The sequence below is a fragment of the Amblyomma maculatum genome, chromosome 3 (assembly GCF_055883805.1).
Source record: "Amblyomma maculatum isolate TAMU_Amacu chromosome 3, ASM5588380v1, whole genome shotgun sequence".
In the NCBI taxonomy this organism is placed as follows: domain Eukaryota; kingdom Metazoa; phylum Arthropoda; class Arachnida; order Ixodida; family Ixodidae; genus Amblyomma; species Amblyomma maculatum.
Genome location: NC_139346.1, coordinates 81,910,530 through 81,919,576, shown reverse-complemented (window position 1 = coordinate 81,919,576; position 9,047 = coordinate 81,910,530). Strand labels below are relative to the sequence as shown.

The 9,047-nt window shown below is 46.0% G+C and overlaps 1 long non-coding RNA gene across 1 annotated transcript in view; it reads left to right on the top strand.

The window, feature by feature from the left end:
- Window positions 1–1,487: 1,487 nt before the first annotated feature.
- Window positions 1,488–9,047, top strand: part of LOC146195112 (uncharacterized) — a 102,520-nt gene continuing 94,960 nt past the window's right edge. Inside the window, exon 1 of the long non-coding RNA XR_014705957.1 lies at window positions 1,488–1,760. This is a non-coding gene — a long non-coding RNA (uncharacterized LOC146195112). The remainder of the gene's footprint in view (window positions 1,761–9,047) is intronic.

The window sequence follows — 9,047 nt, the reverse complement described above, 5'->3', positions numbered from 1 at the left end:
ACCCGCTATTTACTTATTGACAAGGAAAGCTACTCCTAGTTGTCGCCTCTCTCGTAAGCCTCGATAACACAGTACATGCCCATCCTTCAGTACAGTATATGCCTCATTCGGCCTCCTAACCTCACTAAGCCCTATGACATCCCATTTCATACCTTCTAGTTCCTCTAACAGCACTACTAAGCTAGCGTCACTAGCTCGGGTTCTAACGTTAAACGTTGTCAGGGTCAATTTCCAATGGCGGCCTGTCCAGCGGAGCCAGAAGTTCTTAGCACCCCCTGCTGCGTCACAGGTCTGACAGCCGCCGTGGTCAGTTGTTCCGCAGCCGCTGGTGACTGAGGGCTGGGTTATTATGGAACTAATCATGAGAGGCTGCGGGCAATTGCTGCACCAGTGTGGCAACTCCTGTTCTGGTGAGAGTGTGCGTTGCCGGAGGTGTTCCCCGGCATCAGGTCGCACCTCAAATCTGTTCATGCAATTCCATCGACACGCGGATTTTTTTTTTTAAATCCGGTGGAGAATTGCGCGGCACGGTGATTTGAGCCCCGGTCCTCTTGCATGCGAGACGGATGTTCTACTGCTATGCCACCGCTGCACCTATGTAAAGATAAACCTATCTTTACATAGGTTTATCAATATTCTCTTGCCATCATTTATGACCTGTCAACTCGAAATAGTTATTGTCCTAAGATGGTGAATATTTTGCTACTAGTTGACATGGTTTCCCAATATTGTATCCATCATGGGTTATAGTGGTCGATATTTTATGGGCAGCTGCGATGGCTTGTCAACCTTGCACGCATCATTGTATGCATTGGTTGATATGATCCTGTTAGTATAGCTGGCTTATCCACATTGAATACCTTTTGGCATACACTGGTCGACGTTGCCTCGCAAGTTTTGGGGACATTAAACAATAAATATGACTGGGTTATAGTGGTCGATATTGTCCACTGAGTCGTTATTGTCCACCACTTACCCTTCTACGTGTATTTTGATTCCCAAAGACTATACAAAACTTACATCGATTTTGAGCCCGCAACTGCGGTATAATATAACATTAGTAAGCTATTACCGAGCACCCGAGCTGGACATATGTGGTAATCATTTATAGCCGATCGCAGCACCGAACGGTGACATTTGAGGAGACCTTTCAAAAGATCGCATGGGTGGCGAGAACAACCTGCCTCATAATCGTTGGGCATTTAAAAGCACATATGTGAATATGACCGTATGATGAAGAGAAAATTAAATGTCTCAAATTGGTTAACACCATTTTGACATTTCCCTGACGATACGAACATGCTGCATCCAACGAGAATTTCCAACTGTGTCTCAAAAGACACCTGCCCTGCCATTCTGTTATTCATGAACGCCTATAGATGGATTTATTGAAAGGACGTTGGCCGGAATAATTTAATTCTGGCCTGCTACTTTGCACTGGGGAAGGGGAAGGAAAGAAGAAGGAAGGTAATGATGGGTGACGATGTGGGAGAAGGCATATGAAACACACATACAGACACAGTAACTTTCTTTACAAGCGCGAAACAAGTCCGCTGGCGCACAAAAACGGCAAAGAGCACGCGCTGCCTGGACACCATTCCCCTTGTCCTGCCAAGCGCCCAGCCGCGGTTCCTCCGAAAGAGGCGTCTTGTCCAAACGCTTCAAGGAAGCGGCTATCACAATTCTTTCGCACGCATACGCTGGGCACACCAATAATACAGGGTCCACAGTCTCTGGGATGCCACAAGTTGAACATTCCGGTGAGTCCATCTGTCCAATTAAAAGTAAGTACTTGCGCGTGAAGGCCACGTTTAAACGATGTCTATGTATAAAGCATGCCTGATGACATGGAATATCACGCGGAACATAATATTTCAATGTTCGATCGAGCCTTCTTAGACGAATGTGTCGGGCGTGTGGCTGGGCCCAGTAAGCTGCTGTAGCATTATTCATACAACTCGTTAGAAGGCACATCGTATCCGCTCTTGAAAAAGGCACAGCTGTTTGCAGGCCATTGATGAGTGCGCTTTTCGCTTCAACATCTGCCTGTTCAATCCCATGTATCGCACAGTGGGCAGGGATCCATTGAAACATTATCATGTGGCCTTGCAGCTGGGCAGATGTGCGGAGCACCGTAATGTTTAGTGCCAGCTAGGGACTGATAGGCAGTGTGGCGTAAGAAGTTTTCTAAAATTTGTAATTCAGTCTCTGAGTACGTGAATATACACCATTTTTGAGGGGGTTCCCCACATATGTAGCAAATATATTCCCGAATGGCTACAAGTTCAGCACTGGTTGATGTAGAGGTATGTCCTAAAAGGAAATGCAGGGTCGTTTTCTGAGCTGGTATGACCACAGCTGCAGTGGATGCCTATGCTGACACAGATCCATCGGTGTATACGTGAATATAATTAGGATATTCTGACCAGATGTGCACTAGAGCAAGTTATTTGAGTCCACTAATACTATTGATTTCTTTATTATTCCGGGCACACGAAGGTGCACCAAAGGTTTATCCATCGTCCATGATGGTTGAGAGGAACAATATGGGAGGGCATATCCTGTCGGTACTTGCGACTGATGGCAGCGGAGTGCATTTGTAAAACAGCCGTCCGGCCTCTCATCCAGAATTTTGCTGACTGGGTGAAAACGGTGTCTTGTAAGTGCTCGTAAATATACACGAAGTGGTTCGTGTGACAAGTATATGAATATTGGGCTAGCATGTGCCTCTTCAATTGTGTCTTTGTTAAAGGTGCGTCTATGCAAGCCAAGGCATATTTTCTGTGCCTGCGATTACACGCTCTCTAAAGTCAGCAAGCATGAAATGCTCATGCTAGAGAGTACTATGAGACTGTACCGGATGTAGCCAACAAACAGTCTCGTAAAGCCGTATTAAGGAGCGCTCAGTTGGACCCCATTTGATGCCAGCTATGTATTGAAGTACACGGCAAAAATTAGCCCATTCTTCAGCATAGTAATATGTTCCGACCAAGATATTTAGTGGTCAATAATTACTCCCGAAAATCTGTGCCTGGAGACGTATGGTATTACGACTCCATGAAGGGTAATCGGGTAGCGGCTGACACATTTTCCCGTAAACGCGATCACTGCAAACTTTTCTGCCGCTAAATATAAACCCTGACGCCTTAAGTACATTGATGTCGATGACACAGCTCGTTACAATCTCGCACGTAGTCGTGGGCGCGTCGAACCAGAGTCACAGATGCAGATGTAAGCATATACACTTATGTGGATGTTGGCAGTTCGCTCAGCAGGCCAATTAGCGCAACGTTAAAGTTGGGCTGAGGACTCCTTCCTGAGGAACTCCACGACCGACCTGAAAGCGGGTAGTATCTCCTTTACGCGCTGTCATGTAAACAGAGCGGCCATTGAGATAGCTTGCAATCCACAAGTACAGCCGGCTGTTAACTCCCACGTCGTCAAGTCCATTAAGAATAGCATCATGGAGGACATTGTCGTAATCTCCTTTTATATCTAAAAAGACAGCAACTACTAGTCGACGGTGACGCTTTTCGTGTTCTACTGTCGTCACAAAGTCGATGCCGCTGTCAATGGAAGCGCGTCGGCGGCGAAATCCAGTCATCATATTCGGATAAAGACGGTTACTCTCTAGGTACCACTCAAGTCTTGCCAGCACTATTCGCTCCGTAAGGTTTCCAATACAGCTGGCTAGGGCAACTGGCCTATATGAGGTAAGTTCGAAAAGAGGCTTTGCAGGCTTGAAAAGAGCAACCAGACGGCTAATCTACCAGTGTTCAGGAACAGTACTAAAAGCCCATATATCATTGAAATAATTAAGTAGTGCAGTTCTACCATCCTTGCCTAGGTTTGATAAGGTTGAATAAGTAATCCCGTCAGGACCTGGTGCAGGTGAATGCCGACAAGAATCAAGAGCGGCGTCTAATTCAGCTATTGTAAAGGACACGTCGTATTGATCATTCGGCGAAGGTGGCGCAAAAATCTGAAATTGGCAACTGTGCCTGCTTTGTGCCCACAAATATTTTACAAAAATCTTCAGCTACATCAACTTCGTTGTGGCGTTGATAAAGGCCCAAGGCACGAAAAGGGTGCCTTTCTCGTGGAGGAGTGCGCAAGCTTCTCGCAACATGCCAGATACGCAATAGGGGCTTACGGGGATCCAGTGATGAACAGAACTGTCTCCAACGTTGTCGTCCTAACCTCTCCAGGTGACGCAAAACGCGATGCGTTTATGTACTTGCTAGCGCACACATCCATGGCTTCATATCTTCTAGGTATTTGCGAAACAACGCGTACTCTCCATATACAAAAAAGTGTAATGTATAATATGCAGGTTTCATGCTTATTAGCCCGAAGGCATTTTTCGACGTGGTCATCCTGGTTGAGCTTCACGATCCGCCCGAATTGTGTTGAAAAGCGGAAATACTGTCCCGTATCAGTTTCATTGATGATGGGAGCAGAAACCGGACTTGACCTGTTCTGTATATGAGCTCAATACAGGTTGGTCCGCCCTGTCTTATATCCATACCGGAGTGGGATGTCATGTATGAGTTGCATACAGGAAATGGTCTGACCTGTATTAACTCTTACCAAACCGGACCGTCCGGATTGAGATTCATACCGGACATGACCTCTCCTCATACAGGACTGGTCACACCGGTATGAAATTTATACGGGATAATACCGGACCGGTTCAAACCCATTTGTTGCGATACGCGATTTTTCACTAGGGAGGTCTCAGTTTATTGTCGAACTCGTTTGCGAAGTGGAGATTATAGGATATTAATAAACCACATGCTGGGGGCTCAAACTCTAAAGATAGTCGGTTCGATTCAGACATACATCATAAATGGTCGATCAATGGTCAATAACTTTCAATTAGCCAGGCTATACTTCAGTGCTGTGGCTATAAATCATGTCATTCCCATTCTCAAGATTGTCCTGCACAAAGCACCTGAGTGGTTCTTAGAAGAACTGGTATTTGCGGTAATGGAGTCCTTAATTTCCTTTCAATGGGTCCCAGTGGAGGGCATACTGATGCTGTACAGAATGTGCGCTACGAAACTACTCATGGACAAAATATGTTAGCGCGGACCCCGGTTCAACGCTTATTCGGCAAAATGTTCACTGTCGCTTATATTGCTCTTGAGGATATACATTAAATATTTTGGAGGCATTTGCGTCCCCTCCCAAGTAATATATTTCCCTGTAATGCAGTCATGCGAAGTAAAAATTTTAGCATGCCTTGACCAGATAGCCATAATATGCGTAGACAAGGAAATTGTTAAACGGTAAAGACGGTTAAAGATACTTTCAGGCTGAGTGGGAGCGCTTGAACTACCATAAATGTTTAGGGTTTTGGTAGAGCTTCGAGTTCTTGATAGGCATTCAAAATGAGAACTTTTTGGTAAAGCTTTGAGTATTTGATAGGCATTCAAGGTGAGAACTTCATGACAACATTCCATATTGGGGACAACAGACAGAGCTATTGAAGAGCAAGGGTGAAAAATGGGGGCCGAACACTAATGTCAGCGTTGCTTGCGCAACCACATGCAAATCGTGTTTTTCCGCCAAAAACAATGTTTATGATGAATGCTTCGCACTGTCCGAGAATAAATTTACGAAACCTTCGAAGTGTTCTGTGTGTTTGAAGTGTTTGTCTGGACTTGTAGCTATGCGGACACAAGTGAAATGGAACTTTTGCGCCGCGTAGGCGATGGTGAATAGGCTTGTTTCGTGTAATTTTGCCCTTAGTAGCTAACCTTTCTTATTTTTGTGAGATGCAAATGATCCTTTTTTATGCACCTTTGTCAACTGCGCTTTCCAATACTCGTTGTATCGACTGCTTGCCACGTTACTAGCAGAAAGTGTGTTTTTGTTTCTAAATTATCCAAGTACAGTTTTTGTGTACCCGATTCTTAACCAAACAATAAATGTCATCAGAAAGCGGCTCAGAGGAGACTTTATTGAAACTGACTAAGCCTACTACGGTGCACCGGTCATTATACTCGTCTAGGAAGGGGCAAAATGTATTGAAGCGTGAGGAAGCAGAATATAAACTGTGTGAAAGCCTGACAGATATTGCAGCCCCCAGACAGATCTGCCATCGCAAAATACAAACGTGTATCAGTAATTTTCACTACAAGCACTGTTAGAATATAAACATACATTCTGCATGCAATGGTATACAGTTAGAATCACATACCGTATACTATCTACGCAAGAAAAGTTTAACTTAAATACTTATATATTCCAAACAAAACATTTAAAATTACTTGCAGCAATTTGAAGACAAATAGACATGTTTACGCGTGAACAAATACTATAAGTATTCCTTCCTATAACATTTCCTTTCGAAATCTTTCTCCTTATCCGGACGGAAGAAAGACCTTTTAAATATACAGATGACGAATGCGCGGAAGCCTTTTCCTATACATTGGATTACAGATGATTTCTGGGGATTGTGGGCGATGTGTGCATATTGTGAGCACTATGTGGCGCTTCATCATCTACACGGGTGGACGTGCTGCTTCATCTTCATCCTGCTCTCTCTTGTAGATACCCATCGTGATCGCGGAGTGTGGTTTGCTACATTGTGCGACCAGGGCTTCGGACTTCAATAAAACCTGATCCGCCAAGCCCTACCTTTGCGTTACTTACCTTACACGTGGTGGAGGTGCGGGGTATCGATCCCAGTACCACTCGCAGAACGCCGCGGCTACAACTTATCTGAAGCAGACTACCCTCCTCGCTTCTCCGGCTCTAACCACCGTTCATTCCCTGATTATCCACCACGTTCATTACCCCCGCCAGAAAGTGCCACTCCGTCTAGTTGTTCCAGGCCTTCAAGATGCCGTTCTCCTTCGCATCTTTGCCGCTCGACTTCGCCGCTCCGCCAAGCTTCTCTGACGACCCCCCTCCTATCAGAAAACTGACCACTGCAGTTTTTGGACGGAAAACTGCCCTCTTCGGCCATCCCAAAAATCCACCGGAACGTCCCTCCAATATGATTTTAGTTTGAGTTGAAGGTTTACCTGTTGAGGCTTTGGTTGACACAGACGCCGCTGTTTCTGTGATATGCATTGACTTGTGCTCCCGCTTGCGAAAAGTGAAAACCCCTTATGATGGACCTGAACTCCGTGGAGCTAATGGTGCAATAATTCGGCCTTCTGCTAAGTGTACTGTGCGAGTTTTTGTAGACGGTGTCCGCCACCATGTACAATTTGCCGTGATGTCACCGTGCCCTCTCCCAATTATTTTATGTGGAATTTTCTGTCTGCCGCATCAGCCACCATTTTGTGTCGTGACAGGGTCATTTACATGAACGAGAGCGATCCGTCTTCTGAACTTCCCGAGCCCCGTCATCGCCTGCTTGCCGCTACTGACTCAGTGTTGCCCCCTGGACGCGAACAACTTGTCACGCTTACTTCGACTGAAATTGATAACGGGGATGTGCTAATCGTACTTTCTGATCGCCCTCTAACCCGTGGAATTGCGTTACCGCCAAGTGTTGTTCGGTTTGAGCACGGCACAGCGTTTGTCGCTGCTTTGAAAACTTCCCCAGAGCCCATTGTACTGACTAAAGGGACATGTTTTCCTGGTGCCCTGAACATTCACACGGTGTCCCTCACCGCCCTTACCGCCCCCTTTCCCTCACCAGCAGCTTCTTTCGATGCACCTCTCTGTGTTCGCTTTGGCACCATCAATCCCGACCTTCCTGCGGCTCACCGCCAAGCTTTGCAGGAATTACTTCGAAAACACCAAGCCTCTTTGACGTTACTTCTCCGACCTTGGGTCGAAGTTCTGCTGCACAGCCCTGCATCATTACCGAAATAACCTCTATTGTTAGCCGCCACCCTTATCGTGTTTCCTTATCAGAGCGTAAAATCATAGAACATGTGAATAGTATGCTCCAACGAGACATTATTCGGCCGTCAGCTAGCCCCTGGCCATCTCCAGTCGTTTTGGTCAAAAAACAAGGATGGGTCCGTACGTTTTTGTGTTGATTACTCCGCACTTAAAGTCGCTCAAAGAATCTTTTCTCTATGCCCTCGACTGTCTTCAGGGCGCCAAATATTTCTCCAGTTTGGATTTGCGTTCCGGTTACTGGCAGATTCCGATGCACGAAGCCGACAAAGAAAAAACCACATTTGCTACTCCCGATGGGCTTTACGAATTCAATGTCATGCCGTTTAGACTTTGCAATGCCTCCGCTACATTTGAGCGCATGATTGACACTGTTCTCAGAGGATTTAAGTGGAAAACATTCTTGTGCTACTTGGATGACATAGATATCTTTTCTGCGACTTTTTCTGATCATTTATGCCGCCTTGATCAAGTATTAACGTGCCTGGCATCCGCCGGTCTCCAGCTGAACACAAAGAAGTGTAATTTCGCCAAGAAAGAAATCAAGATCATGGGCCACCTCGTCAGCCGCGATGGCATTCGACCCGACCCTGACAAGCTTGATGCAGTTTTAAACTTTGCACGTCTGCTGGACTAAGGATTACGCAGTTTACTTGGCGTATCTTCGTACTTTCGCCGTTTTATTCGCAATTTCGCTACCATTGCTGCACCACTACACCACCTTCTTACTGATCGTCCTACTTACAATTGGTCCGAAGAATGCGAAAAACTTTTCAAACCCTGAAGAATGCCCTCATTTCGAACCCTGTTCTCGGTTACTTCGACGATACTGATGCCTCCATTCTCCACACTGGTGCCAGTAGCCTCGGTGTCGGCGCAGTACTTCTGCAACGTGATACCGCTTCTCGAGAAAAGGTAAATTGCGTTTGCCAGTCTAACTCTAACACCGGCGGAACGCAACTACACCAACACTGAGCAAGAGTGCCTCGCCGTCGTTTCGGCAGTTCAGAAATTCCGTCCCTACCTCTACGGTCTCCATTTCATAATCGTTACCGATCACCACGCTCTGTGTTGGTTATCAGCCCTCAAACATTTGCCTGGACGCCCGGGCCATTGGGTACACCTGAATACACCATCGACGGCACATATAAATCGGGTCGAAAACATCGAGGTGCCGATGC